This window comes from Oryctolagus cuniculus, chromosome 11 (assembly GCF_964237555.1).
Source record: "Oryctolagus cuniculus chromosome 11, mOryCun1.1, whole genome shotgun sequence".
NCBI classification, from domain to species: domain Eukaryota; kingdom Metazoa; phylum Chordata; class Mammalia; order Lagomorpha; family Leporidae; genus Oryctolagus; species Oryctolagus cuniculus.
Window position 1 is genome coordinate 23,285,326 of NC_091442.1, and position 14,685 is coordinate 23,300,010.

Below are 14,685 nucleotides of genomic sequence, written 5' to 3' on the forward strand. Positions count from 1 at the left end.
CCCTCCCTCTCTCCCTCCCTCCCCCTCCCTCCCTGGCCCGGTCCGGCCCATCCCCCTCCCCGCCGGCTCCCTGAGGCCCTGCCGGGTCGGGCTGCGGGCGGCCGGGCGCCGACGGCAGGACAGACGGGCGCACGAGAGGACGGACGGACGGACGCACGGAGGGCGGCGGGCACGCACGGCCCGGGCCGGCGCTCCGAGGCCCGCCCGGGAGGGCCGGGGCCGCGCTCAGGTGAGGCGACGGCGACGCGGGCCCGTAAGGGGTGGGCCCGCCCGCCCGGCGTCCGCGGTCTCGGCCTGGCTGGCTTCGCGGGGAGGAGGTGCTGCCCGGGCCCGGCGCGGGAAAATGGCGCCGGGCGGTCGTGCGGCACGGCCCGAGTGCGGGCCCGGCCCGGAGCCGCCCCGCCCGCCCGCCGCGCTCGTGTCCCCGTCGCCATGTTGGGGAGCGGGCCCCGGGCCTGCGGGCGGGGGCGCTGGAGGGAGCGGCGGCCCGGCCGAGGCTGGGGAGGGTGCGGGACGTGGGGTTCGGGGCGTCGAGGGAGTGCAGGGCTGGCCGGGGTCTGCACGGGGTGGCGCTCCAGGCCCAGGGAACTGGCAGGGGCCGGACTTGGGGTCGAGGCTAGGATCGCGAAGAAGGGACACTGGATCCGAACGGAACCGGGGTCGGAGGTCCCTGGGCTGGGGGGATGGCAGGACGTGGAGCCGTGTTAGGCCGTGGCGGTGTTCAGACCCCCAGGGCAGGTAGGCGGTGTGGGGGCCCAGCTCAGGCTGTCAGGGCTGGAGCTGGTCTTTGCAGGGAGGGGAGGGGAGGGGAGGGGAGGAGAGGAGGTGATTGATTAGAAATGGGGGCCTTTTTGCTACAGATGAATGTATCAAATTGGGGCAGTCCTGGGATCTTGGGGACAGAATTGCAAGCCCCTGTAACTCTTAAGGGATTAAGGACTTTTGTGTCCCACGGAGCCTTCACCTCATTTTGAGGGGAGCATCATAAAAACGGAAGAGTTGATGGGGAGAGAAAAGGAGGGCTGTGGTTTGAGGGCAGGAGCTGGCCAGCAGAAGGGGGTGCAGAGAGTGGAACTGCTTGGCAAGAAGGGAGAGAACCTCCATCAACTTATGGAGTTGTGTGTATCTTTAAAAGGAGGGACCAGGCTGTTTGGAGGTGGTGACCCAAGGTGTCTTCACAGGAAGGGGACAGCCCACTGCTTAAGAGCAGGGTCACCTGGGGAGGTCATCAAAAAGGTCTTAATTGAGCCAGTAAGAATGGTACAGAAGAGTAAATATGTAAAAGCTACAACGGCCTCCGAGCTCATGGGATACTTTTCAGATCTTGTCGTGGCTTTGGCTTCCCTGAGATCTTAGGAGTTCAGTGGCAGAGGGGCTCCTGGACGTGGTTGTGCTTCCTCCTCATTCGCTCATTGTCTTGAGGGAATTTGCTTGCTGGAAGAATAGTGTTAAGCATATATCATGGAACTGTTAAGCATTTGTTTTATTTTTGTAAGGAGTTTGTACAAAGTCTGAGGGGGCTTCCAAAAAGAATAACTAACCAGCTATTTGATATATCAGCGCTCACCTCCATTTGTGCAAAGAAGTTATCTTCAAAATCCTCTCATTTTCTTCCATTTTAGTAGGTGAACCTTCTCTTCTTCCTGTTTACTGTACAGCAAAGGAACACAAAAAACTAAGAAACAACAATGAACAAGGATAGCGATCCAGAATCTCATGTTCAAACTGTAATTGATGGTCCATCACCGTAGGCAAGAGTTCAAAGTTTACATGAACTGTGAGGAGACTTCTGAAGGAAACCTTGTGTTTCAGTCATGATATCCAGTGGGTGCTCCATTCCTGTGGGTCCACACTTGTGGATTCAACAACCACCAATTGAAAATATTTAGGAAGATACATTGTATCAGTACTGAACATGCACAGGCTATTTTTTTGGTCATGCTTCCCCAGATGGTACAGTGTAACTATATGTACATAGCATTTACATTGTATTAGGTACTATAAATAACATAGAGACAATTTAAAATATAGGAGAGGACATGTGTAGGTTATATGCAGATACTATGCCATTTTATAAGAGACTTGAATTAGCCTTGAATTTTGGTATTGGGGGAGGGAGACCGTCTTTCACTGAAACTAAGGGACAACCATGTAATCAAAAAGGACTTTCAACAAAGAGGTGATGAAGGCATTCATAACATAGGATTTTCAATGCTGTATGTATGTACAACACAATCCGTTTTTTCTAGATTTTTCTAAGGCAGGAGGCCTGACCTTATGTGTGCCGTGGGACCTTTTACTATTTGGCGAGGTTTATTAAACCTCTCAGAAAAAATATTTTTATTTGTATAAAGTATATTAGATTACAGAGAAAACCAATTATTTGAAATGCAATTATCAAAATATATAAATTATGATAAACTAATACAAGCAAGTATGTGAGGAGGTGGGTGTATGTGTATACATACTTCTTTATCAGCACATTAATGAATTAGATCTGGGGGCTGGTGTGGTGGCACAGAAGATTAAGCCACTACCTGCAACATCGGCATCCGCTATCGCACTGCTGGTTCAAGTCCTGGCTGCTCTGCTTCCAGTTCAGCTCCCTGCTAATGTAACTGGGAAAGTAGTGCAGGATGGCCCAAGTTCTTCAGCCTCTGCCACCTACATGGGAGACCCAGGCAGAGTTCTAGGTTCCTGCCTTCAGGCTGGCCCAACCCTGGCCACTGCTACCATTTGGGAAGTGAGCCAGACAATGGAAGACCTCTCTTACTGCCTGTGCTTCCCTCTTTGTCATTCTGCTGTTCAAACAAATAAAGTAAACCTTGCAAAATAAAGTGAAGAATTAAAAAACAAAAAAATTAGATCTTGTGGGGGTGGATCTGATAATTATAATTTCAAAGACATCATGAGCATAAACAATATGTCAAGATAGCTGTAACAATTGTGATACAATATATACATATGAGGGTATTTCAAAAAGCTCCTGGAAGGGACCAGCATTGTGGCAATGCAAGCTATGCTAATGCCTGCAAAGCCAGCATCCCATGTGAATGCTGGTTTGAGTTCTGGCTGCTCCAGTTCCAATCTAGTTCCCTGCTAATGTGTCTGGGAAAGCAGTGGAAGATGGACTTGGTACCTGGGTCCACGCCCCAACATGGGAGACCTACATGAAACTCCTGGCTTTGGTTTGACCCAGCCCCGGCCATTGCAGCCATTTGGGGAGTGAATCAGTGGATGGAAGATCTCTCTCCTTGTCTGTGTCTGTCTGTCTGTCTGTCTGTCTACCCCTCTCTCCCTGTATCTCTGCCTATCAAATAATAAAATCTTTATATAAAGAAAAGCTTCTGGAAAATGAAATTAAAGCAGTTATTTTGGTGCAAAAAAAATTTTAGAGAGTTATTTCAAAGGCAAAATGACAGAGGGAGGAAGAAGGGAGAAAATGAGAGGGGGGAGAGAGAGATAGCTCGTCCATCTGTTGCTTCAGTCCTCACATGGCCCCAAGAGACAGGTCTGAGGAGCCAGGAACACCATCCTGATCCTCTACATAAGTGGCAGAGGCCCAGGTACTTGAACTGTCATCCACTGCCTTCCCACTTAGGTTAGCGGGAAGCTGGATTGGGAATAGAGCAACTAGGACTTGAACCAGCACTCTGATATGGAATGCTTGCATCACAAGTGACAGCTTAACTGGCTGTGCCACAATGCTGGCCCAAGTACAAAAAATTTTGGAATCCTTGTGTAGTTTTTTTATAATATACATTTCCACATATTATGAAAAATAATTTGCACCAAAACATGCATTTAATTCCATTTTTCCATGAACTTTTTGAAGTACCATCGAATTTGTGATTGCTGTTGTTAGAGTCACAGGTACTGCTAATACTAGAATGATTTGTTACCTATGTTCATATTTGAATAAAATGGTAACTTTCCATTAGAGGTTAGTGTAAGTAAAGGTCTTTTATAGATCTGAGTTCACAGACACCCCCCTATACACACACATATTCTACCTGGGGGCTCCCATTTTGTGAACCCCTATGTTCAAAAACCCTACTTCTGAAGCCAGTGTTATGGTATAACAGGTTGAGCTGCTGCCTATGACTCCAGTATCCCTTATGGACTAGTTCATGTCCCCTCTGCTCCACATCCAATTCTACTACCTGCTAATGCTCCTGGGAAAGCAACAGAAGATAGGCCCCTATACCCAGATGGGATACTTGGAAGAAGCTCCTGGCCCTTGGCTGCTGCCTGGTCCAAGCCCTGGCTATTGCAGCTGTTTGGGGAGTGAACCAGTGGTTGGAAGATCTCTTTCTCTCTCTCCTACCCTCTTTCTCTCTAACTTCCTTTCAAATAAATCTGAAAAACAAACAAACAAAATTCCTGCCACCAAGCATGTCTTCTACTGAAAAGACATTTGCTCTGTATCAAGATCTAGTATATGTCAAGCATGATGCTAGACTGAAAGGATTGAGAAGTCTTTAAGGGTACAAGCATTTGGCCTAGTGGTTAAGATGCCTGCATCTTGGCCGGCGCCATGGCTCATTAGGCTAATCCTCGGCCTGTGGCGCTGGCACCCTGGGTTCTAGTCCCGGTTGGGGTGCCGGATTCTGTCCCGGTTGCTCCTCTTCCAGTCCAGCTCTCTGCTGTGGCCTGGGAAGGCAGTGGAGGATGGCCTAGGTCCTTGGGCCCTGCACCCCCACTGGAGATCAGGAGAGGCACCTGGCTCCTGGCTTCGGATTGGTGCAACGCGCGCCGGCCATAGCGACCACTTGTGGGGTGAACCAATGGAAAAGGAAGACCTTTCTCTCCCTCTCTCTCTCTCTTTCACTGTCTAACTCTGCCTGTCAAAAACAACAACAGCAACAAAAAAACCTAAAATCTTGAATGCCTCCCACTCAGCTGAGGATTCCATCCAAACTTGATAGCAATATATTTCAGAACCAGGTCCCCTACAACCTTCCCAGTCTCATCTCAGACTACACTTTGCTTTTTCCCCTTCTGCTTTTTAAAGTTGGTTATTTTTTGCTTTTGAAGGATAGAGTTACACAGAGAGAGGTAGAGAGATCTTGCATCTGCTGCTTCACTTCCCAAATGGCAGCAATGGCTGGACCAAGTGGAAGCTGGGACCCTGGAACTCTGCACACATTCCACCCCACCCCCACCCCCCAGGCTCATCAGCAGGGAACTGGATCAGAAATGGAACGCTTGGACACAAACCTGTGCCCATATGCATGCTTCATCCCAAGCAGTGGCTTAACCTGCTGTGCTGTAGCACTGGCCCCTGATTATACTTTACTACCACTCTGTGCTCCAGCTACAATTACATTCCCTGAAAATGTAAGTCTACCTGAAAATCTCTTCTTTCCAACTGTCACTGGCAAACCGGTTTCTTTTAAGATGCATCTCAAACATCACTCTTTCCAAAACCTTCCCTATAGGGCCAGTATTGTGGCATAGTCCTTATGGTCTGGCTGTTTCACTTCCAATCCAGCTCTGCTGGAAAGGCAGGGGAGGATGGGCCCAGTGCTTGGGCCCCTGCACCCATATGGGAGATGGGGATGGAGCTCTTGGCTTTGGCCTGGCCCAGCCCAGGCTGTTGTGGCCATTTGGGGAGTGAATTAGCAAGTGGAGGATCTCTCTCTCCCTCTGTACCTCTGACTTCCAAATAGTAAATAAATAAGTCTTTTTATTTCTTTTTCCCTTGATTCCTAGGCCTTAATGCTGGCCTCTCTATTCTATTTTTTTAATGTCTATATTATTTTTAATAATGACTGTATTGATTTACACTCCACCAACAGTATATGAAAGTTCTGCCGGCGAGCGCACTAGGCTAATCCTCCGCCTAGCGGCGCCGGCACACCGGGTTCTAGTCCCAGTCGGGGCGCCAGATTCTGTCCTGGTTGCCCCTCTTCCAGGCCAGCTCTCTGCTGTGGCCCGGGAGTGCAGTGGAGGATGGCCCAAGTGCTTGGGCCCTGCACCCGCATGGGAGACCAGGAGAAGCACCTGGCTCCTGGCTTCGGATCAGCGTGGTGTGCCGGCCGCGGCAGCCATTGGAGGGTGAACCAACGGCAAAGGAAGACCTTTCTCTCTGCTCTCTGTCTCTCTCTCTCACTGTCCACTCTGCCTGTCAAAAAAAAAAAAAAAAAAAAAGAGAGAGAGAGAGAGAAAGTTCTACTTTCTCTGCATCCTTGCCAGCATTTGTTACTTTGTCTTTTTGGTAAGAGATAGCCATTCTGACTGGAGTGAAATGATAGCTCATTGTGTTATTCATTTGCATTTGTCTGATGATTAGTGTTGAGTATTCCTTCATATATCTGTTAGCCATTTGTATTTCTTTTGAGAAATATCTATCCTTTGCTCATTTTTTAATGTGATCACTTGGGGAGTGAACCAGCGGATGGAATATCTCACTTGCTATCTGTCTCCCTAACTTTGCTTTTCAAATAAATTAATTAATTAAAAAATTATTTTTACATGTTCTGCAGGTTGTCTCTTCACAGTTTTGATTGTTTCCTTTGCAGTACAGAAGGCTTTTAGTTTGATATCACGTATTTTTGTTTGTTGCTTTTGCTTTTGGGGTTGAAATAAAAAAATCTTTGACCAATGTCCTGAAGCATTTCCTTTTTGTTCTCTTCTAGTAGTTTCCTGCATTTGGGTCTTATCATTTACATCCTTCATATATTTTGAGTTGATATTTATATATGGTGAGAGATAGGGATCTAGTTTCATTCTTTTGCATGTGGGTATCCAGTTTCCCCAGCAACATTTGTTGAAGAGACTATTCTTTTCCCAATGTATGTTCTTGGAGACTTTGTTGAAAATCAGTTGGCTGTAAATACGTGGATTTATTTCTGGGTTCTCTGTTCCATTGTTCTGTGTGTCGGTTTTTTATGCCAATATTATGCTGTTTTGGTTATGAAGGCTTTGTATTATATTTTGAAGTCAGGAAGTAGGATGCCTCCAGCTTTGTTTTTTCTGTTCAGGATTGCTTTGGCTATTTGGAATCTTTTGTGGTTTCATATGAATTTTAAGTTTTGTTTTGTTTTGTTTTGTTTTCCTATTTCTATGAGGAATGTCTTTGCTATGGTAGGGATTGTTCTAAATCTTAGACAGTTCTGGGTAGTAGTCCACTACCTGTTTCTGTAAATAAAGTTTCATTGCAACATGACCACATTCATTTGTTTACATATTGTCTATGGAGGTTACCAATGACAGGTGTGAGTAGTTGTAACAGAGACATTCAGCTCACAAAGCTGAAAATACCCTTTACTGAAGCTTTTACCAGTCCCTGATTTATGGGTGTGAATTGTTGGATATTCAACCTCTGCTTTACCATCCAATTTCTATACTGTAGAGGATAACCATCTTGGCTCTGCTCTTCTGGATGGATCTCCCATGCTTCATAGACCTGCAGTAAGACATGGACCCCTAAATATTTTATACTGGTCAGTGGTGGCAAGGCCTGCTGTTTTGGAATGCCTGGTCTGTGGTAGTACCTGCTTTCCACAGCTTAGATCATGCTGGGGCTTTTATTTTTTTTTAAACATTTTTTCATTATGTTGTCTTCAAAAGATTTTTTTTTTATAAATTCTGATTCTTAATCCTTTGTTTATAAGTATTACAAATGTCATTTCTATATTTGTTGCTTATTTTAAAAATCTGTTTAGGATATCTTGTAAAAAGTTCAGAATTTTAATGTAGTCAAATTTATTAGTCTTTTCATTCAAGATTTTGAGGTTCTTTTTTTTTTTTTTTAAGATTTATTTGTTTATTTTGAAAGAGTTACAGAGAGGTTGGGAGAGAGAGAGGGAGAGATCATCTACCTGCTGGTTCATTCCTCAGATGGTTACTACGACTAGCACTGGCACAGGCTGAAGCTAGAAGCCAGGAGCCAGGAGCTTCATGTAGGTCTCCCATATGGGTAGCAGGGGCCCAAATACTTGGGCCACATTTCACTGGTTTCCCCAGGTTATTAGCAGGGAGCTGGATTGAAAGTGGACCAGCTGGAACATGAACTGGCTGGCACTCATGTGAGATGCCACTGTGGCAGGCAACAGCTTTACCTACTATACCACAATGCCAGCCCCAAGTTTTTTTTTTTTTTTTTTTTTTTTTTTTTTTTTAAGATTTATTTATTTGAAAGACAGAGTTACAGAGAGGCAGAGGCAGAGGTAGAGACAGAGAAAGGGGTCTTGCATCTGCTGGTTCACTCCCCAAATGGCTGCAATGACCAGAGTTGAGCCGATTCAAAGCCAGGAGCCAGGAACTTCTTCTAAGACACCCGCACCCTGGGTCTCCCACGTGGGTGTATGGGCCCAAGCACTTGGGCCATCTTCCACTGCTTTCCCAGGCCATTAGCAGACCATTAGATTGGAAGTGGAGCAGCCGGGATGTGAATTGGTGCCTCTGTGGGATGCCTGTGCTGCAGGCAGAGACCTAACCTACTATACCACAGCACCAGCCCCACTCAAGGTTATTCTTTATATTCTTTTGAGACTTTATATTTAATGTATTTAATGTATATTTAATGTTTCTGTCTCTATTCCATTTAAAATTAATTATTTTTTTTTCCTCAAAGAAACCTTTTATTTAACGAGTACAAATTTCATAACTACAACTTTAGGAATGTGATTCTTCCCATCACACCGGCCCCTACTCCCACCCTACCTTCTCCTCTCTCTCCCATTTCCTGTCCCATTCTCCATTAAGATTCATTTTCAATTTATACACAGAAGACCCACTCTATACTAAGTAAAGATTTCAACAGTTTGTACACACACACACACACACACACACACCTGTTTGAGAAAAAGTTTTACAGTTAATTCTCATAATACAACCCAACAAGGACAGAGGTCCTGCATGGAAAGCAAGTGCACAGTAACTCCTGTCGTTAATTTAACAATTAACACTCTTATGTATGACATTAGTGATCACCAAGGGTCTTGACATGAGCTGCCATGGTTATGGAAGACTTTTGAATCCACAGTCTCTGTCAGTATTTAGGCAAGGCCATAAGCAAGGTGGAAGTTCTCCCTTCAGAGAAAAGTACATCCTTCTTTGATGACCACTTCTTTCCACTGGGGTCTCACTCACAGAGATCCTTCATGTATGACATTTTTTTTTTTTTTTTTGGCACAATGTCCTGGCTTTCCATGCCTGAAATGTTCTCATGAGCTTTTCAGCTAGACCAAAATTCCTTAAGGGCTGATTCTGAGGTGAGAGTGCTGTTTAGATTGTCATTCTATGAGTCTGTTATGATCACTTTAAGAGTTAATCCTATCTATATGATCAATTTAACACTTAATATCACTTTAACACTTAAGATGGCATTTTTACACCCAGATTAACAGGATTTAGGGTCCTATGGCAAGTTTTTAAACTGTACCCTTAGATGTAAGTCCATAGGAATGTATGCAGAACTATACAGCTTTACAGTTAGAAACGTCCTCTTCCCTCTCTTATTCCTACTCTTATTTTTTACTGAAATTATTTTCAATTGACTTTATACACATATGATTATCTGTATGTTAAGTAAAGAGTCCAAGAAATAGTATGAAGAAGAGAAAAGGAAAAAAAACTGCCCTTCAACAATCAGGACAAGGGCTGTTCAAGTCATTACTTCTCCAAGTATCAATTTCACTTCTACAGATTTCCTTTTAGGTGCTCTCTTAGTTATCACAGATCAGGGAGAATATATGGTATTTGTCCCTTTGGGACTGGCTTATTTCACTAAGTATAATGTATTCTAGATTCATCCATTTTGTTGCACTTGACCAGATTTCTTTTTTTATTGCTGTGTAGTATTCCATAGAATATATATTTCTTTTTTTTTTTTTTAAAGACTTATTTATTTATTTGAAAGAGTTACAAAGAGAGGTAGAGCCAGAGAGAGAGGTCTTCTATCCGCTGGTTCAGTTCCCAAATGACTGCAACAGCCAGAGCTGAGCTGATCCGAAGCCAGGAGCCAGGAGCTTCTTCTGGGTCTCCCACGTGGAGGCAGGGGCCTAAGAACTTGGGCCATCTTCTACTGCTTTCCTAGGCCACAGCAGAGAGCTGGATAGGAAGTGGAGCAGCTGGGACTCAAACTGGCACCCATATGGGATGCTGGCACTGCAAGTCAGGGCTTTAACCCACTGTGCCACAGTGCTGGCCCCTAGAGTATATATTTCTTTATCCAGTCTTCAGTTGATGGGCATTTAGGTTGATTCCATGTCTTAGCTATTGTGAATTAAGCTGCAATAAACTATTTTATTTGCTGAATTAATTTCTCTTGGGTAAATTCCCAGGAATGGGATGGCTGGGTCATATGATAGGTCTATATTCAGATTTCTGAGGTATCTCCAAACTGTCCTCCATAGTGGCTTTACCAGTTTGCATTCCACCAACAGTGGATTAGTGTGTTTTTTTCCCTACATCCTCATCAGCATTTGTTGATTCTGTATGAAAGCCATTCTAATTGTGGTGAGGTAAAACCTCATCGTGGTTTTGATTTGTGTTTCCCTGACGGCTAGTGATCCTGAACATCCTTCATGTGTCTGTTGGCCTTTTGGGTTTCCTCTTTTGAAAAATGTCTGTTTTAAGTCCTTTGTCCATTTCTTAACTGGGTTGTTTTGTTGCTGTGGAGTTTCTTAATCTCTTTATGTATTCTGGTTATTAATCCTTTATCAGTTGCATAGTGTGCAAATAATTTCTCCCATTCTGTCAGTTGCCTCTTCACTTTCCTGAGTGTTTCTTTTGCAGTACAGAAGCTTCTCAATTTGATATATCCACCATTTGTGAATTTTGTCTTTGATTGCCTGTACCTCTGGGGTCTTTTCCAAGATCTCTTTGCCTGTGCTGATGTCTTGCAGGATTTCCTCAATGTTTTCTAGTAATTTGATGGTATCAGGTCATAGATTTAGGTCTTTAATCCATTTTGAATGTGTAAAGGTGTAAGGTAGGGGTCCTGTTTCATTCTTCTGCATGTGGAAATTCAGTTTTCCCAGCACAATTTGTTGAAGAGACTGTCCTTGCTCCAGGGATTGGTTTTGGCTCCTTGGTCAAATATAAGTTGGTTGTAGATCATTATGGTGGTGCAGCGGGTTATGTCACCACTTTTTTTTTTTTTTTTTTTGACAGGCAGAATGGACAGAGAGAGAGAGAGAGAAAGGTCTTCCTTTACTGTTGGTTCACCCTCCAATGGCCACTGTGGCCGGTGCGATGCGGCCGGCGCACTGCGCTGATCTGAAGGCAGGAGCCAGGTGCTTATCCTGGTGTCCCATGGGGTGCAGGGCCCAAGGACTTGGGCCATCCTCCACTGCCCTCCCTGGCCACAACAGAGAGCTGGCCTGGAAGAGGGGCAACCAGGACAGAATCCGGTGCCCTGACTGGGACTAGAACCCGGTGTGCCTGCGCTGCAGGTGGAGGATTAGCCTATTGAGCTGCGGCGCCGGCCTGTCTTCCTTATCCTTATTTAGGGTTTTTCCTTTTTTTTTTTTTTTTTTTTTTTTTTTTGGTATTTGTGTATTTTTTTCTTTCTTTTTTTTCCCTGGTTGCTTTTCTCTTTAATTTGTGTCTGTGATTTGGTGGGATGTCTGTACTTTTAGTGAGTTCCAAGAGGTGTGTGCTGGGATGTGGCCTGGGTGCTCTGCTCAGTGTTCCAGAGTGGAGAGGGTATCCAAGTAAGGCCCCCATTGGGCTTTGTAGCCTTCTTCTGTTTTGTTTTGTTTTTTTTTGTTTTTTTTTGTTTTTTTGGGTTAGAGAAGATTGTTCACTTCTGTTGGTGTGACCCGCCCTTTTCCTTACAGTTGCTGGACTCCCCAGTGGTAGTCTCTGGTGTGTTCAGAGTTACATTGCCCTGCTTAACGAACTACACCTCCAATCTGGAGATTTTCTTGTGGTGAGGTTTCCCTCTGTTACGAGCTACTGTGGATCTGTGCATTTAAGTGGAAGCACAGAACCTTGCCTGCTGTAGCCTGGCTCACCTCTCAATGGTGGATGGAGCGGCTTGAGTTTTCGATATTCAGGACTTTTCCTTGTTGTACAGCTTATGTGGTAGGGAGGAAATTCTTCTGCAAAGTTGTCCTAGTGGCGGGGTGAGGTGAGGTGGCCCCTACAATTTGATGGGCATGTGCTCAGGAGGCAAAGGCAGCAGTCCCTGCTTACGTTTGAAAATGTAAACAAACAAGTTGGCTTTTCCCAGCCAGCTGCAGGTCCAGGTAGGGGGAGGAGGTGGGCAGGGGTGTGCCCGACCTCTCTGTTCCTCTATACCTTCTATTTTTTTCTCATGTGGAACTTCAAAAGCAGTTTGCCACGCTCTCCCTCCCACTGCTATTTGCAGCTCCATGGACCCACAATTTCCCATCTCACTTGGTCCACTGGAGGCTGGTGCCAACCTCTCAGGTCCAAGCCTCCGCTGCTTCTCTTTCTTATTTGCTCTTTCAGCGTGGACCTGCCCAGTCTCTGTAGCTCTCCTGGACTTCCTGTTGAGAATTTCCCATGCGTCTATCTCCGGCATACATCTTCTCTCCTTTTTAACTATATTTTGCCCCATGTTGACTCAGGTCATCTTGTTGCTATACTACCATCTTGGGACTAAGTAAATCATTTTTTTTTTTAAACTTTTATTTAATGCATATAATTTTCCAAAGTACGACTTATGGATTACAATGGCTTCCCCCCCATACCGTCCCTCCCACCCACAACCCTCCCCTTTCCCACTCCCTCTCCCCTTCCATTCACATCATGATTCATTTTCGATTATCTTAATATACAGAAGATCAGCTTAGTATACATTAAGTATGGATTTCAACAGTTTGCTCCCACACAGAAACATAAAGTGAAAAATAATAGATGATTTTTTTAAATGATGATGAAATCAGAGCAGACCTATTGTCATGTTTAATCCCAGTGAGAGTCAAGTTGGGAATTGATAATTTCTTTTTTTTTTTTTTCTTTTTTTTTTTTTTTTTTTACAGAGGATCAGTTTAGTATGCATTAAGTAAGGATTTCAACAGTTTGCACCCCCATAGAAACACAAAGTGAAATATATTGTTTGAGTACTCGTTATAGCATTAAATCTCAATGTACAGCACATTAAGGATAGAGATCCTACATGAGGAGTAAGTGCACAGTGACTCCTGTTGTTGACTTTACCAATTGACACTCCTGTCTATGGCATCAGTAATCTCCCTATGCTCCAGTCATGAGTTTCCAAGGCTATGGAAGCCCTCTGAGTTCTCCGACTCTTATCTTGTTTAGACAAGGTCATAGTCAAAGTGGAGGTTCTCTCCTCCCTTCAGAGAAAGGTACCTCCTTCTTTGATGACCTGTTCTTTCCACTGGGATCTCACTCGCAGAGATCTTTTGCCAGAGTGTCTTGGCTTTCCATGCCTGAAATACTCTCATGAGCTTTTCAGCCAGCTCCGAATGCCTTTAGGGCTGATTCTGAGGCCAGAGTGCTATTTAGGACATCTGCCATTCTATGAGTCTGCTGAGTATCTCACTTCCCATGTTGGATCACTCTCCCCTTTATTTACTCCATCGGTTAGCGTTAGCAGGTACTAGACTTGTCTATGTGCTCCCTTTGACTCCCAGTCCCTTCACCATGACCAACTGTGAACTGAAACTGATCACCTGGAACAGTGAGATGGCATTGGTACATGCCACCTCGATGGGATTGAATTGGAATCCCCTGGTATGCTTCCAACTCCACCACTTGGGGCAAGTCAGCCTGAGCATGTCCCAAATTATACATCTCTTCCCTCTCCCATTCCCACCACCATGTTCAACAGGGATCACATTTCAGTTAATTTTCAACACTTAAGAATAACTGTGCATCAATTACAGATCTAAACCAGTCATATTAAGTAGAACAGATAAAAAAAACTACTAAGAGGGATAATGTATTAAGTTGTTCATTAACAGTCAGGGCTATGCTGATCAAGCCACCATTTCCCATAGTGTCCACCTCACTCCAACAGGTTTCCCTCTTGGTGTTCAGTCAGTCGTCACCGATCAGGGAGAACATATGGTATTTGTCCCTTTGGGACTGGCTTATTTCACTCAGCATGATGTGTTCCAGATTCCTCCATTTTGTTGCAAATGACTGGATTTCGTTGTTTCTTACTGCGGTATAGTATTCTAAAGAGTACATATCCCATAATTTCTTTATCCAGTCTATCGTTGATGGGCATTTAGGTTGGTTCCAGGTCTTAGCTATTGTGAATTGAGCTGCAATAAACATTAGGGTGCAGACCGCTTTTTTGTTTGCCAATTTAAATTCCTTTGGGTAAATTCCAAGGAGTGGGATGGCTGGGTCGAACGGTAGGGTTATCTTCAGGTTTCTGAGGAATCTCCAGACTGACTTCCATAGTGGCTTGACCAGCTTGCATTCCCACCAACAGTGGGTTAGTGTCCCTTTTTCCCCACATCCTCGCCAGCATCTGTTGTTGGTAGATTTCTGCATGTGAGCCATTCTAACCGGGGTGAGGTGAAACCTCATTGTGGTTTTGATTTGCATTTCCCTGATTGCTAGTGACCTTGAACATTTTTTCATGTGCCTGTTGGCCATTTGGATTTCCTCTTTTGAAAAATGTCTATTGAGGTCCTTGGCCCATCTCTTAAGTGGGTTGTTGGTTTTCTTTTTGTGGAGTTTCTTGATCTCTTTGTAGATTCTGGTTATTAACCCTTTATCTGTTGC

At 44.7% G+C, this 14,685-nt stretch overlaps 1 protein-coding gene and 1 long non-coding RNA gene across 26 annotated transcripts in view; one reads left to right on the forward strand and one right to left on the reverse strand.

Annotated features, from left to right (window-relative positions):
• The window catches only part of NCOA6 (nuclear receptor coactivator 6), a 104,188-nt gene continuing 89,503 nt past the window's right edge, over nucleotides 1-14,685 (forward strand). For 11 of the 24 annotated variants that reach the window (XM_070051909.1, XM_070051910.1, XM_008256071.4 and 8 more), the window contains exon 1: nucleotides 2-229. The gene's annotated coding sequence lies outside the window, so the exon portion shown is untranslated. Of the gene's footprint in view, nucleotides 230-14,685 lie in introns of all 24 variants that reach the window. The other 13 variants (XR_011379932.1, XR_011379934.1, XR_011379935.1 and 10 more) reach the window with 3 other exon arrangements.
• LOC108176605 (uncharacterized) overlaps nucleotides 1,259-14,685 on the reverse strand; it is a 46,847-nt gene continuing 33,420 nt past the window's right edge. For both annotated transcript variants that reach the window (XR_001793258.3, XR_007919651.2), the window contains exons 2-3: nucleotides 1,568-1,650; nucleotides 1,259-1,434 (exon numbers count right to left, since the gene is read on the reverse strand). This is a non-coding gene — a long non-coding RNA (uncharacterized lncRNA). The remainder of the gene's footprint in view (nucleotides 1,435-1,567; nucleotides 1,651-14,685) is intronic.